Source organism: Ursus arctos, unplaced genomic scaffold (genome assembly GCF_023065955.2).
Source record: "Ursus arctos isolate Adak ecotype North America unplaced genomic scaffold, UrsArc2.0 scaffold_5, whole genome shotgun sequence".
Classification (NCBI taxonomy): domain Eukaryota; kingdom Metazoa; phylum Chordata; class Mammalia; order Carnivora; family Ursidae; genus Ursus; species Ursus arctos.
In genome coordinates, this window is record NW_026623067.1 from 52,159,811 (window position 1) to 52,174,341 (window position 14,531).

The following is a 14,531-nucleotide window of genomic DNA, read 5'->3' on the forward strand; positions in this document are numbered from 1 at the left end:
AACGAATGGGTCAAAGAAGAAATCAAAAAAAAAATTTAAAAATTCCTAATGACAAATGAAAATGGAAACACAAGAGTTCAAAAAGTTTGGGACACAGGAAAATCAGTTTTAAGAAGAAACTGTTAAGCTATACAGACAAACCTCAAGCAACACCAAAAATCCCAAATAAACAATCTAAATTTATACCTAAGGAAATAAAAAAAGAACAAATAAAGCCCAAAGTTAGTAAAAGGAAGCAAACAGCAAAGATCAAAGCAAGAATGACAGAGACTAAAAAAACAATAGAAAAGATCAATGAAACGAAGAAGTGGTTCTTTGAAAACATAAACTGATAAACCTTCAGCCACATTCATCAAACAAAAAAGAGATGACTCAGGGCGCCTGGGTGGCACAGCAGTTAAGCGTCTGCCTTCGGCTCAGGGCGTGATCCCGGCGTTCTGGGATCGAGCCCCACATCAGGCTCTTCCGCTATGAGCCTGCTTCTTCCTCTCCCACTCCCCCTGCTTGTGTTCCCTCTCTCGCTGGCTGTCTCTATCTCTGTCGAATAAATAAATAAAATCTTTAAAAAAAAAAAAAAGAGATGACTCAAATAAAATCACAAATCAAAGAGAAGTTCCAACGGACACCTCAGAAAAACAAAGAATTATGAGAGACTAGTATGAAAAATTATATGCCAACATATTGGGCAACCTAGATGAAATGGACAAATTCCTAGAAACATACCATTTTCCAAACCCAAATCAGGAAGAAATAGAAAATCTGAACAGACTGATTCCTGCTACTGAAATTCAATGAGTAATGAAAATTTTCCAACAAATAAAAGTCCAGGACTAAAAAGCTTCATGGGTGAATTTTATCGGACATTTAAGGAAGAGTTAATACCTACCCTCTCAAACTATTCCAAAAACAGAAGAGGAAAGAATGCTTCCAGATTCTTTAAGGCCAGTTTCACCCTGATACTAAACCCACACAAAGATACTACCAAAAAAATTACACACCAATATACCTGATGAACATAGATGCAAAAATCCTCAACAAAGTATTAGCAAACTACACGCAATAATATATTTACAGGATCATTCAACGAGATAAATAGTATTCATTTGGGGATGCAAGGATAGTTCAATATCTGCAAATCAATCAATGTGATATACCACATGAACAATATGGATAAAAATCATAGGATCATCTCAATAGATGCAAAAAAGCATTTGACAAAATTCAACCTCTGTTCATGATAAAAGCTCTCAACAAAGTTCATATATAGGGAAGATACCTCAACATAATAAATGTTATATATGAAAAAATCACAGCTAAAGCCCTACTCAATGGTGAAAAGCTGGCAGCTTTTCTTCTAAGATCAGGAACAAGACAAGGATGACCCCCTCACCACTTGTATCCAACATATTACTGTAGATTCTAACCACAACAATCGGAAAAGAAAAAAAAATCCAAATTTGTAAGAAGTAAAATTGTCACTACATGCAGATGACATGACACTATATACAGAAAACTCTAAAGACTCCACCACTATTAAAACTAATAAATGAATTCAGTAAAGATGCTGGATACAATAACAATATATAGAAATCCTTCAGATTTTTATACATTAATAATTACTAGGAAAAAGGGAAATTAAGAAAATAATCCCATTTACAATAGCACCAAAAAGAAAAAAATACCTAGAAATAAATTTAACGAAGGTGGTGAAAGACCTGTACTCAGAAAACTTTAAGACACTGCTGAAAGAAATTGGAGACCACACAAATGGAAAGATACACCATGCTCATTGATTAGAATTAAAATGTCCATACTACCCAAAGCAATCTACAGATTCAATGCAATCCCTATCAAAATACCAACAGTATTTTTCAAAAAACTAGAATAATCCTAAAATTTGTATGGAACCACAAAAGACCCTAAAGAGCCAAAGCCATCTTGAGAAAAAAGAACAAAGCAGGAGCTACAAATCTCATATTTTAAGTTATATTACAAAGCTATAGTAAACAAAAAAGTATGGTATTGGCACAAAAACATGTACATAGATCAATAGAACAGACTAGAGATACCAGAAATCAATCCACACTTATATGATCAATTAATTTATGACAAAGTAGGCAAGAATATACAATAAGGGTAAAGATAGTCTCTTCATAAATGGTGCTTGGAAAACTCAACAGCTACATGCAAAACAATGAAATTGGACCACTTCCTTACACAAAAATAAACTCAAAATGGGCTAAAGACCCAAATGTAAGATGTGAAACCATAAAACTTCTAAAAGAACACATAAGCAGTAATCTCTGGGACATTAGCCGTACTTTTCTGGATATGTCTCCTCAGGAAAGGGAAACAAAAGCAAAAATAAACAATTGGGACTACATCAAACTATAAAGCTCTTGCACAGTAAAGGAAATTATCAACAAAATGAAAACGCAATCTACTGAATGGGAGAAAATATTTGCAAATCATCTATCTCATAAGGGGTTAATATCCAAAATATTTCAAGAACTCACACATCTCAAAACCAGAAAAACAAAAAACCCCCCAAATAACCCAATTAAAAATGAGAAGATGACCTGAATACACATTTTTCCAAAAACAAAATACAGATGCTCAAAAGACACATGAAAAGGTGCTCAACATTACTGATCGTCAAGGAAACACAAATCAAAACCACAATGAGATATGGCTTCACACCCGTCAGAATGGCTAGAATCAACAGGAGAAACAACAAGCGTTGGCAAGAATGTAGAGAAAAAGGAACCCGCATGCACTATTGGTGGGAACGTAAATTGGTGCGGCCAGTGTGGAAAACACGGTAGAGTTTCCTCAAAAATTTTAAAATAAAAATATCATGTAATCCAATAAGTCACTTTGGGGTATTTGCCCAAGGTAAATGAAAACACTAGTTCGAGAAGATACATGCACCTCTATGTATTGTAGCATCATTTATAAGAGCCAAGGTATGGAAACAACCTAAATGTCCATCAGCAGATGATGGATAAAGAAGATGTGGCATTACATAGACAATGGACTGCTACTCAGCCAAAAAAAAGAATGAAATTTTGCCATTTGTGACAATCTTGGTAGACCTAGAGGTTATTAGGCTAATGAAATAAGTCACACAGAGAAAGACAAATACCACATGATTTTACTTATATGTGGAATCTTAAAAAAAAAAAAAAAGAATAAACAACAACAACAAAGCCAGACTCATATACACAGAGAACACATTTGTAGGTGCCAGAGACAAGGAGGCGGGGAGACAGGTGAAATAGTTTAAGGAGATTATGAGGTAAACCTGCAATTACAAAACAGCTAAATCACAGGAATAAAACATGAGCATAGGAAATATAATAATATTGTAATAACTTTGTACAGTGATGGACAGTAACTAGACTTACTGCGGTGAAATTTTATAATGTATATAACTGTTGAATCACTATGTTGTACACCTGAAACCAATGTATGTCAACTATATTTCGACTAGATACACAAAAAACTGGGCGCCTGGCTGGTTCAGTCAATAGAGCATCTGACTCTTGATCTCAGGGTTGTGAGTTCAAGCTCCTTGTTGGGTGGAGAAATTACTTACAATTATTTAAATTCTCAAAATAAACATGTATTTTGGGGCACCTGGCTAGACCAGCCCACAGAGCATGTGACTCTTGATCTCAGGGTTTTGAGTTCAAGCCCCACATTGAAAAATGGAACTTACTTAAAAATAAATAAATAACTAAAAAAAAAAGACCTACAATTTTTTTAAAAATTGGAAATTTAAAAAAGAATAAAATACTCAGAAATAATTTTTTTAACAAAAAAATGGAAGACTTGTACATTGAAATTTACAAAACACTGAGGAAAATTAGAGATCAAAGTAAGTGGAGAGGGACATTTCAGGTTCATAGATTTGAAGACTCAATATTATTAAAATGTCGTTTCTCTCCAAACTGATCTATAGATTCAGTATAAACTGAATCAAAATCCCTGCAGGCTCTTTTGCAGAAACTGACAAGCTGATTCTGAAATTTATACGGAACAGGAAAGGATCTAAACTGCCAAAAAATTTTGACAAACAAGAACATTTATTTTTAGTTCATTGAACACATTTTCCTTTAATTCTATGAATATATTTATAATAGTCGCTTTGAAGTCTTGATCTGCTAAGTCAACATCTGGACCCATTTGAAGTCATTTTCTACTGAATCCCATTTTTCTGAGTATGAGTCACACCTTCCTGTTTCTTTGCATGTCTAGTAATATTTGGTTGGAAACTAGACATTATATAACGATGTTGTAGGGAACTGTGTTGTGTTCGTCTGCAGATTGTTGCCTTTTTGTTCTACCGGGTAGTTCACTTGCCTGGATTGAAACTGGAAACTTAGTCTTTCCTGCTACTGCGGATACATCCGTTCTAATCCTACAGTTTGCAGTAATTGCTGGTCAGCGCACCCTGTGCCTCAATGTTTTTGAAAGTTTTGGAAGTTATTTCACCATCATCCAAGGATTTGGACAGACATTACACTTCTATCTGAGAGATCACCCTAAAGTTTCCTTGCTTCTAGCCAACCCACCCTCCAACCAACTTCAAAATAATCTGCCAACCTCAGGCTCTGTCTTCCAGTTGGTTGTATTCTTAGACTTTCAGCTTTCTCTTACCCAAACCGCACACAATTGGAAAATGTACTTGCTTTAAAAACAAACGAACAAACAAAAAAAGCTGGCCGTAAATTCGTGGGTACTTTTTTAAGCTCTTTCAAGACTCCTTTTTGCTGTCTCCCCTGGGGTCCCTACGCATGGGTAATTTGGCTGTCAGCCAGGAATTTAGCAGAATTGATACTCAGATTTTGGTCTTACTCTTTATTACAGAATTTCTCCTCGTACTTCCACCTAGTTTTTCAATGATAAAGTGTGATCTGGCACCCTGAGCTGGTAAGGCAGTGGTTTACATCTGTGGTCTTCTAACTCTGTAGCTGTGGGGGTTAGGAATAAGGCCAAACCCTTCTCATGCCAAATCACAACCTTGAAATTCTTAACTCTTCCACTTGCAGTTTTTTCAAGAGAAAACTTTCCTCTGGCTTCTATTTCAGATGCTCACAGTACCCTTAATCTACTGCATTTTAAAATATTTTATCCAGCTATTATAATTATCACCTGTAGTGTGGTTCACATAATTACATCACTCCATAGCCATTTACTAGAAGGTTCCCCTCCTCTCTTTTACTTTAAATTTCTCAATTTTTTTTTGAAGTTCTTTTAAGTGCTATCAAGGCTCATCTTTAAAGGCATTATTAAACTGATTTCTATTAAAAATAGAAATCACACAAAATTGCTACACAATATATTTACTTCTCCCTGTTTGAGACCATTGCTGGGAGCAGGCTGAATGGACTCAGGACGTTTAAATGGCTTAGAGAATTTGAAAACAAGAACAAAACCAACTTAAAGTTGGTCTGCTTTTTATTATTGCCTTGCACTAGTAATTCTAAACAATATCACTGATTAAATACAACTCCCCTCTCTTCTGGTATGAAGTATGCCATTGTTGTGGTAAGCACATTTTAACCCCCATCCCCCTCCCCTCTAATTCTCAGTCTTTCCTAACAAGGTATGAGATTTGAGGTCTGGATTATTATTGTACTACTGTATTTACACCATATAACTTCTTCTTCAAAGTAAATTAATATCAGGGTGTATTATAATTGCTTACAAACAGCTTTGTTTGAGCTGGTTTCACTGCTCACCCCGCCCCCTTTTTTTTTTGGCATGTGTATTTCTCAGCTTTGGTTAACAAAGTGGGAGGCTTGAGGTCTGGATTATTACTATAGTGTTATATTGACACCACACACTGCCTCTTTCAAGATTAGTTATATAACTAGATCAATAGCAACTCTTCATATTTAGCTTTTTTATACTTTCCCACTCTTGAATGCTTCTTCTTTATCAATAATTTTACCAAGAAAAATAGGTCATTACATATAATAAAATATCTTTATTTCACTCTCAGATGTAAAAACCAGCTGGGTATAAAATTTGGAAAATACAATCTTCCCCCATTATTACTACAGACCTTATTCATTGTCCTCTGATACATAATATTGCAAAAGAATTATGAGGTCAGCCCGATTTTTGTTCCTTTGTAATTAAGGTTTTTATTTTTACCTCTGAGCCTATAGGATATTTTTAGTCTAATATTAGAAATATTTTACAAGCTTATGTTTTGGGGTAGATCTCTTATTTATTTTTACTGGAATGCAATGGGTTTTTTTCGAACTGTATACTTTAGATGAGAGATTTAAGATTCGCTTAGGGAGCACTAAAAAAGCTGCTAAAATTTCAGTGGCAGAGTAAAAACTGCAGAGGGAATTTACTTAGAAGAGGAGTTTAAGTTTCCCCAGGGGAATCTGACAATTGGAGAAGAATTTGTATTTCCTAATTTTAAACTTTAGGTAATTTATACTGCTAATTTTATATTATTTGTACTATATTATTATCTGATGATATCTGATGTGGGAACGTTGGGGTTTGGAGTCAACAGTCAAGAAAGAATTCTTAAGACATCTTCGGTGCAGAAAGGTGGTTTTATTAAAGAACAGGGACAGGATCCATGGGCAGAAAAAGCTGCACTGGGGTCATGAGGAGTGGCTGAATATATACTTTCAAGTTGGGGGGGTTGCGGAGAGCATAAATCTCTAAGGAATTTTAGAAGCAAGATTTCTAGGACCTTGTTAGGAAAAGGCCATTTATTACTGTTTAGTAAAAACTGAGTCATGAGACCCTTCAGATGTCTATCAGTGGGCCATATGCTTGGAGGAGGACTACCAACATGTGTCTTGGGGGATAGAGATAAAGGAAGTTTCCAAAAGAATTTTTATATGTTAAAGGAGACTTACAGGATCCTGGAAATAGGGATAATGTTAAGCTAAGATTACCTTTTGCCTTTAGCAAAGTATCAAGATCGAGGCAGTTGAGTTCCTAGAGGAATGTCACTCTGCCTGTCTCAAGGATTTGTCACTGGGCTGTAAGTTGTAAGGAAATTTAATATTTTTCTTCTGCCTTTGTTTCCTCCATCAATTTCCTTGTTCTAGAAGTTCAGTGAGACAATGTTACCGACCGTAAGTTCAGATAGGAAATACAACTGGAGGTGAATTCTTGGCCTAGTGTTTAAGGAAGCCTCAAATTACTTATTAGTTTAGATCATTTCAGAAATTTCGGAGGACAACCCTAATAGGAAGGAAGAGTGTCAAAAACTGAGGGAGGAACCACACAAAGCTATGGAAAAGAATTCTCTTATATTCCTTTGAACTTTTTCTCTCAAAGGAAATAAACCATACCGGTGATAAACCAATGGTCAAATTTCAAGCCTGTTAGTTAAGATTAAAAAAAAATTTTTTTTTAATTTTAAAGCATAGGAATGTTGGCCTCTAGAGAGAAGAAACTGAATGCTCTTCTCCAAAGAGAGAGAGACAGACAGACACACACACACACACAATTTCATGCCACCCTCAAAAAAAGGCTGTTACCACTGACCAGACATAGGGACATTTCACTGACCACTTCCACTCGCTAGTGATCACTCTACCCAGTTAAGAAGATAAACAGAGATGTGGACACTTTTACCATCTTTCATCCTACCACGTGAATGGAATATTTAAAAGGACTGTGCTGGCTCAGCCAGCCTTCACCTTTTCTCTGCCTTTTTTAGACTGTCTTCCTCCCCAAGACTGTGAAGAATTCACAACTGGCTGGTACTTAATCCTTTGCCAGCTCTCTTTTACTGCCATGGTCTTATAAAGGTTAGATGGCAGTGTCCAGAAGTTTTCCTCTTCATGTAATCACTGTTCTTCAGAGTGGCTATGATATGCACTAAGCTAGACATATGGTGAGTACTTTCTGATACCCTTTACATAATAAATCATCACCTAGATTTTTATTTCAAGCTCCTGAACCACTTGTGGCTTTTCCTTGCTCTAAAACTACTTCCTTTTCTTTCTTCCGTGTCCTGCAGTTTTTTGTATGTCTGTGTATGTTATTCTAACGTTTCTCAACTCCTCTGAAAGGAAATAATAATCCTGGGCATATATCCATTTATTGTGCTATGCAGATCTACATTATTACTGATTTTTTTAAATGGATTGATCTACTAGTTATTGAGAAAGGTATGTTACAATCTCCCGTTATGATTGTGGGTTTGTCTATTTCTCCTTTTAATTAAGTCAATCTTTGCTTTATATGCTTTGAGGTTATGTTATCAGATATTTTCCTAGTAAAGTTTTTACTACCACCAAGCAATTATCTCACACTAATGCCTCTTATTTTATTTTATTTTTTTAAGATTTATTTATTGATGGGGGGGAAGGGAAGAGAGAGTAGGAGAGAGAGAGAATCTCAAGCAGACTTCCCCACTGAGCAGGGAGCTTGACTCAGGGCTCGATCTCAGGACCCTAAAATCATGACCTGAGCCTAAATCAAGAGTCAGACACTTAACCAACTGAGCCATCCAGGCATCCCAGTGCCTCTTATTTTAAAGTATATTTTTCTGATATTAATACATCTATTAACTTAAATTTGGTCATTACTTGCACGGAACGTATTTTCTCTTTAACTTTCTATCTTCCTGCATCTTTATATTTAAATGTGTGTCTTACAAACAGCAATTTCTAATGAATTTTATTTTAGAATAATTATGGATTTATAGGAAGTTGAAAAGATACTGCAGGAAGAATTCCAGATTTGTAGGCAGTTTAAAAGCTATTACCTTCACTCAGTTCCCCCCAGTGATTCTATCTTACATAACCATAGTACAATATCAAAACCAGGAAGCCGACATTGGTACAACATGTGTGTAGAGATCTAGGTCATTTCATCTAGTTTTGCGTAACTACTACGGTAATCAAGATACAGAACCATTCTGTCATCACAAAGACCTAAACAGCCAAATAAACAAGATAACTTAGCCAACTCCTGTTAGGTAGCCTTTGCCAGGACTCGCTCCCACTCAGCATGTGGTATGGGGCCTCCGAGTGAGGTGCTATATTGCAGACGTGAGGTAAAACTATATTCAGCAATGTCTGGTTCTAAGGATTCAAATGATGTCATTACGCCTCTGTCTCTGCCTCCGTCTGGGGTGACTGCACTATCAGGTAGGTTTTCTTTATGCGGTAGTAAAGAGGACTGCAGGAAGTTTCTGGCTTCCATTATCTACACAGTGAGTGATTACAGAGAAAAGACTTAGGCCCTCTTTACCTTAATCTCTGGGCTAAATCCTAAAAGGATAGAGAGTCTTGTCCCTACCTTTGGACCAGTCACTGCATTTAGGAGATGGGTGTTGTGATTGTCCAGATTCAGTTGTGACCCTCCTTTATGGTGGAGAAGTGGGACCCCATAACTGCATACCCCCCATCACCAAATCATGCAAAGAGGGAAAGAGGCAGTTCCTAAAACACAAAGAGGTGTTCTGTTAGAAGAGGGGGACAGACCAAAAGGACAGCTGCCACTGTACCAGTGACTTTGATAGATGGCCTGGGTGGACAATCACTGTCCTACACTTTCTCTCAGAGAATTATTTATTCTCAGGCCCTAAACTTTCACTTCTGCCAGGCGAATTCTCAGACATCCATCCAGAGCCCTCATCTCCTCACTGAATTTCAGATGTGGCATTTACAATGATCTGCAAGGCTTCTCCCCGAAGAAGTCTTATTATCACCACAACTTAACACATTTAGATGCAGTCTAATTATTTCCCCGCCAAAGTAGCTTCTCCTCTGCATTTTCCTATTTCAGGCAATGGTGGCATCATGATTCGGCCTCCTAAATGTAAAACGCTGGAGACATTCCCCACACCACACTTCTCCATCTCTGCAGGACTTCCCGAGTGTCCCTAGGTATCATCCCTCACAAATGCCCATTCCTTCCCCACCGCTGCTTTTGAATTCCAGCTTCCATTATCTTATGGCATTAGTCTTTCTCATTCTAACCTCTACTTTCTCCATTCTATATACCGATGCCAGATTAATAGTCACAAAATATTGCTGGACTTCAACTCCCAAAATGAAAAAAATAATACAATCAATTTTCTCTAGTGTTTATAGGGTACAGTCCAAAACACTTGGCCTGATATTTCATTATCTGCTATAATCTGGCTCCAACCCACTTTTCCAATCTACTTGATTAGCATTTGCTTACATAGACCCTCTGATCCAGCCAAACGGATGTACTTTTCATTCCCCACACATACTATGGACATCAGAACTTTCTTCTTACGCTTTTGTTCATATTGAGTCCCTTGCCGTGAAAGCTTTCATCATTGTTTTCTCCTCACCTCAGTTCTCTTTTAAGACCGACCTCCAATATCATTTCTTCCTGAAACCTTTCTTTCCAACTGAAGCAATGTGCTGGCTCCTTCCTCTATGGGCAATCCGGCCCACTACTCGTTTAATGACAATATGTGAGGCCACCTTTCTAAAGTCAGGTAAGTCACTCTGTGTGTCCCAAGCCGACTCAGCCCTTCACCCAGCTCCCCAGACACTCCGAAGACAGGTCGTGCACCACAGTCTTCTAAAGTCAGTCTTGCTGACAAAGGCCAGAGGCCTGGTGTGGGTGAGTTTATATACCAATGTGGTCACTGAACTGCAAACTTTGTCCCCAGGAGTGTCGGCATGGTCTGTAGCACCACACTTCTGTTTTAAATTTTTCTTCACCTCTCCAATTCCTTCTGGAAAACGGGTTTCAGTTCTGTATTGCAGCCCCTTCTGTGTGACCCTGACATCTTTTTGAGCTCTTGCCAGCCTGCCTTCCTACTACCCCGTCTTCTGGAGATGCACTCCCAATGGGCTACTCTCACAGGTGACACTGCCACCCTATAGATCGATCACCATTTCTACTTCCGTTACTCTCAGCTCCTCTTCAGCAGGGCCTTACCTCATGTCTCTGGATCCCCAGCAACTAGCACGCAGTAGGTACAGGAGTCGTGCTTTTGAACAACAACAAAATCCCCACTAAATGAAATCTCCATGAATGTATGTGCTCACACGAATCACACCAATTTTGTCCTTTCCCTTTGCAAACAACACAATGGACAGTTAGTTCCCCACCAAGGATCGGTTCTCCTTGTTTCAGTCCTGTCCAGACTCTCTTCTTCCCCTTCCTTAGATGCCCATACTACTAACTTTCCAGAAGGCCTCAGTCAGGCATGAGTTATGACATTTAGCACTTGCCATCTCAGACTGGTATCTGTTTGGATGGCTCTGAGGGTGGACACGGTGTCACCTCATTTCTTAGACTCCCGACTGCATAGCCGAGGGTCCTGCACACACCAGACACTCGATAAAGTTTTCTTGATGATGATCTGAGCTTATTATATAAAACTGAAATGATCTGTTGTCTTTAATGCTGTAATGAAGAATTATCTATCAATGACTCAACACTGGTTTCTTATTCCTCAATATATCCCTGGACTCTGCCAGATTTAGATACTTCCTCCTGATGTACAGGACTTCCCAGTCTCCTCGCCTAAGAATTTCAATAATTTGCATTGCAATTATGACTACAGAGTAAAAAGAACAATTTTATTTATAAAAAGGCGGGAGCTAGTATCTCAATTTAATGCACCGAAAAACACTGACAATAAAATTAAGCCTTCTTCTTCTGAAATTTCTGAATAAATCTACCTTTTTTGTCTTATTTTTTTTCTCTCTTCTTAGGCCTGATGTAAAAGCCTATTGGTATGCCTCGGTTCTTAACTAATATTGTCATGCAAGGTGAGAATTCTCTTATATCTGTCATTCAGATCATAAAGTCAACATAGATTATTAAAGCAGTAATTTTAAAAGTAGTAGTTAGAGCCTCAGCATGTTTGTGGGACATCCTGCAAAGGTCTAATACAGCTGCTTTTACTTTAATCAGGTTATTAGAGACCTTATTACAGAGTTAGTTTCGATTATTTGGAAATAACAAAAATGAACGCGTGCCTCTGGGAGGGAAAGGTGAAGCAACGGAATTACTTTTGTCTGAAAGGAAAATACCTGAAAGGTGACTTGCTAGCCTTCTTTAAGGATGTACGACTGTAAAGGCAACAGTGGCCTCATTGTACCCACCGTTGTGCAACGACTCAGAGAGCTGGTGACGGACTGGGCGCTGGCAGTTTTGAAAAAGCCACAGGTACTGCAGCTGCCTTTCCTGCCAAACTGGAAGTCAGACACACTGTCCTTCTGCCAGGCTGCCAGAGCAGAGCCATCAGATAAGTCCTTCCAACTTCCAGAGAAATGGAGAGAGGACAGAATGAGCCAGACGGGAGGGGCTGGAATCCATCCTAGGCTGACGCTGAAACCTCCATCCTGCACTGTCTGGAACGGGCCCTCACTCCCCGATTCCCTCGTGGAGGAAAAACCCCAAATCCTCCATGCCTAGGAGGTAAGAGACACTCTCCCAGCCTCAATTCTGCCCCTATGTCTGTCGGACTTTAAAAGACTTCGCCACACCGTCACTTTCAAAAGACAGTTCGGATTTTAACTCCTCCATCTCACCTCATCTGGCCACAAATGCTCTTTATTTCCTATATTCACTAAGAAAATGGAATCAAATTGCTTCAGGGAGAAATTCAGAACATACATAAAGAATGATGTCCCCGACCGCAAATTTTCCTGGGTCTAGAGGAAGTTATTGAGAGATACTCTGAAATCTTCTCCCAGAACCAACCTTGGAGTAGAAACACAAGCCTGGTTCTCAGCTGGCCTCTCTCATGGGAGAGGAATGTCATTCACCACCCTCCGATGCTTCCGAACTGCAGTCATCAGATTGCAAATCCAAGAGTTCAAATGCCTGAATCCCTGAAGCCAGCATATGGTGTTATTTTGTGGCCCTTTATTGATTCGATCTATTATTTTATTAGCATTATCTAAGACATAGATACTTTAAATCTGGGTTTTATTTTCAGTATTGAACAGAGATCAACAACACTGAATTCCAATTAAGAACTCTTGGAAATATTGTCCGCGCTCTTCTCATTTCCAAAAACATCAGTAGATTTCCATTCATTTGCATATTGGACCACATTCTTTCTTCTCTTCTCTGATGCCTTTTTTCTATAATTATATGTTTTTATTAAAACAACATGTAACTTTTGCTTATCCACTGTTCTTCCCTTCTTTTTCAAAAATGGGCTACAATTCTCTATCGACTGTCCTATCTCTGTCCTTCTCCTCATACTCACTGTCCCTGCCTCCTTACCCTAATTGCTCACTTACCATTTGGATTTTGTTCCTTCCATTTATTAGATATACACAACTTTCCACAATGACCTCTCCTTGCCAAAAGGTATTTTCCTATGTCCCTTTCTTCCTTAGTATCTCTAGGACAACTTACAGCTCACTCCTTGAAAGGGACTCTGCCTTGAAAGGAACACTGCACTGAGTGATTCTTCCATTTTTCTTGCAGTCCCTTCCCCATCCCTCTGCTGGCTGTGCACCTCATCCCACCTCTTATCTGCTGACATGCCTCGGGATGTCATCCCTCTGCCTGCTCTCCTTTCTACACTTACTCCTTCCTGGAAACACAGCCATTTTCCAGGCTTCATTGACCACTTTTTGCTTCTGACTTCTAAAATCCAGCCCTAACCTGTTACCAAGTCTAACATCTTCAATTGCTGAGTTTCTATAAGGAAAAGGTCCATTTTCTAATTTCTAAGACTAGGAAATCTGAATTCATCTTTTACTCTTTTCTCTCATCCCTGCCCTGCCTGTTTTCCCTAACAGTAAGCCATCTGGAAGCCCACTCTTTCAGAGATGGGCTGCACCCATTCAGGGCTACTCACGTGAGCAGGAGTCCTGGAAGAGTAATGAGTGGGAAGGCAGGTGTGTGTGTGTGTGTGTGTGTGTGTGTGTGTGTGTGTGTGTGTGTGTCTGTCTAGGGGATCACTACCAATTCAAACAGTCTACAAAGATTCTTCGCTAAGAGGGACTAAGTAAGTAGAACCTTAGAAGAGAAATCAGAAGGCTGAGAGGTAAGAATATGTGATCAATATAGAAAGTCAAATTGGCACAAATTTAAAAGTTTAATGATAGCAAACTGGTATGTGGGGAAAAAGGTACTTTCGTAAGAAGCCAGCAGGCATGTAATTTGATACAGCTACTCAGGATACGAATTTCAGAGTGCCTCTTATAAATGTAAATTCACATACTCTATGACCCAGCAATTTCACTTCTTTATATATTCTTATGAAATATATGCTGTCATATGAAGAAAAGGGCATACTTAAGAATTGCCTTGCAACATTAATATTAAAATATTGCAAATAATCTAAATGTGCCAACTAGGGAATGGTTTAGTAAACTGTGATGTATCACTCTGGGACAGAATGTGTCAGGACAAGACTGACATAGATATGTACTGATACAGAACCTTCTCCAAAGACATGCTGCTGAGCAAAGGAGAAAGTTCTCAGATTCACACATACAATGTATCGTTTCTATGAAAATATACACATATATAAACAACAGTAAAAGATTACCTTCTTTTCAGGGACATGTGAA